Here is a 2,500-nt window from a genome sequence, read left to right on the forward strand (position 1 = left end):
CATTGGCAGGTGGACGGGTGCTTATTTCCATCCCTGACGCACACACGCATGCATGCAGACGCACACGCACACACACACACAGTGTGTTGTGCTTTGTGCATTTTGCATGCCCAGTCTGAGAGGCTGCATACAGTACAGTAGCCTACCATGCCTAGTCAGTCCAACACAATATGATTCCATTGGACTGTGCTGCCCTGCCCACCTGTGTGTTGTTTGCGCATGTTAAAGTATACAGCATGTCTGTATGAATTTTTCAAACTGTGGGGAATATCAAAACCTCTCGGACTCTGCTCCCACCCCCTCCGTCAGTCCGTCCCTCCCTCCCTCCCTCCCTCTGTCCGTCCCTCTCTCTCTCTTTGTCTCTCTCCCTCTCTCTGCATCTATCCATCCTACCTGAGTAGTTTAAAAAATCAGCTTCCATTAACATGACACCGGATGCATAGCGGCAAATATACAGTACAGTTCTCACATGCCTGACAAATGCACCCCCCCCCAAAAGCCCCGGGCCAGCGCTCCGTCTGCATGTCTGTGTGCATGGGCTCCATCTGGCTGTGTGAGCAGCACACCTGTCCTGTCTGCTCTCCCCGCTAATCTGAGCAGATGGCTGGGGGGGGGGGGGAGACTAGAGAAGGCCCTCAGGTGGGACTCTGAACCAGGGTTGGACTGGGGGAGAAATAGGGCCTGGGTACTGGGTACTGGGTACTCAGATGCTTTCCCCTAGCCAAAATTTATTATTGTTTTTTTATTTTAATGTTTATTTCATTTGTTTTATTTTATTTTGTTATTATTTTTACCTTATGTTTTATGTTTTAAATGTTTTTTTGACTCTAATTTATTTCCTTCTTTCTTCCCTGTTTCCTTTCATTTACATTTGTTAACTTTGTGAAGCACATTGAGTTGCACCTGTGTATGAAATGCGCTATGTAAATAAACTTGCCTTGCCTTGCCTTGGGTACCGGGTACTGACTCACCGGTGGGCCCTGCACCCTCATGCACCCCTATGTTCAGAAATGTAAAAATATAAATATATATATTTTTTTTACATTTCTGAAAATAGGGGCCCACAAAGGTAGCCTGGCTCTCGCGAGACCCCTAGTGCTTCGTGCATCTTCGTTACACTTCGTGAGCTCGCACAGGGGTCTGGAACAGCCTCGTCAAGCCCGAAAATCCATCTTTGTGAGAGCCAGGTTACCACAAAGGTGCAGGGCGCACCGGGAAATGCCCGCTATGCCAGCTGGCCAGTCCAGCGCTGCTCAGGGCTCAGGTGGGCCTATGCCACTCTACACCAGCCAGCCTGAGCCACACCACACCACACCAGGCTGCCTCCCTCTCCAGATGGCACCAGGCAGGCAGGACTGCTCAGCTCAGGGCTCTACATTACTGTAACTCCAGACAACCGGCCAAATGCTTGTGAAGATTCAGTTTGGACGGTAGAAAATGAAACTTACTACTACTAGCCACTTTGACCCATTGGTGAGTGTGTGTTTGGCTAGTAAGATTAACATCTATTCGCCATTTTGGCTGGTGATGAAAGAAGTCAATTCAGATCCCTGGGTCTGCTACATACGAGGTGGGGAGGGTGGGGTGGAGTTATGGACAGGTTACAGTATCCACTAGTCCATCTCAACTTTTCCCAAATTGGGGCCCAAAATTGAAATTGTCACTAATGTTCAGGGCCCACCTCTGACCCAGTAAACAACACAACTCATATAAATAGTCGAGAGTAACACATGCACACACACATGTATTACTTTCACTTTGAAGAGGTGATGTCTGCGCTTCATGGTGCTGACAGTCGAGGACAGCAGTATCAAGACAAACTGGACTACTTTACAGTGACTTGACCCAGGGATGACTGGAGCACTCAGCAACTTTTGTAGAGGCTTTTTATTTTGGCACACACAAAATGAAAGACATTTCGGCGCACCTGCGCCTTCCTCACAATCAAACCATAGTGTAGAAAATGATTTCAAGGCCCACATGGAACACCTTCAATTTGTGCTTCTCCGCCTTTCAAGTCTGATGTTAGTCAGAGAGGTTGGTTTTCTCACCTCCATAAGCAGGCAAAGGGGTATGCAAAATGAGCAAGAACAATAGGATATCTGACTTAAGACATGTAAAGCTTTGTAGTGTAGTGTAGTGTAGTGTAGTGTAGTGTAGTGTAGTGTAGTGTAGTGTAGTGTACATCCTTCACACTGCAGTGATGTGTAGTGTAGTGTAGTGTAGTGTAGTGTACATCCTTCACACTGCAGTGATGTGTAGTGTAGTGTAGTGCAGTGCAGTGCAGTGTAGTGTAGTGTAGTGTACATCCTTCACACTGCACTGCAGTGATGTGTAGTGTAGTGTAGTGTAGTGTAGTGTAGTCCAGTGTAGTGTAGTGTAGTGTAGTGTAGTGTAGTGTAGTGTAGTGTAGTCCAGTGTAGTGTAGTGTAGTGTAGTGTAGTGAAACACCAATCATCCGAATGTGTAGTGCAGTGCAGTGCAGTGTAATGTAGTGTAG

At 47.1% G+C, this 2,500-nt stretch overlaps 1 protein-coding gene across 1 annotated transcript in view; it reads right to left on the reverse strand.

Moving 5' to 3' along the window:
• Positions 1–2,500, reverse strand: part of kcnq1.1 (potassium voltage-gated channel, KQT-like subfamily, member 1.1) — a 100,265-nt gene that overhangs the window by 13,306 nt on the left and 84,459 nt on the right. The window lies entirely within an intron of this gene.

This window comes from Engraulis encrasicolus, chromosome 22 (genome assembly GCF_034702125.1).
Source record: "Engraulis encrasicolus isolate BLACKSEA-1 chromosome 22, IST_EnEncr_1.0, whole genome shotgun sequence".
Taxonomy (NCBI): Eukaryota; Metazoa; Chordata; class Actinopteri; order Clupeiformes; family Engraulidae; genus Engraulis; species Engraulis encrasicolus.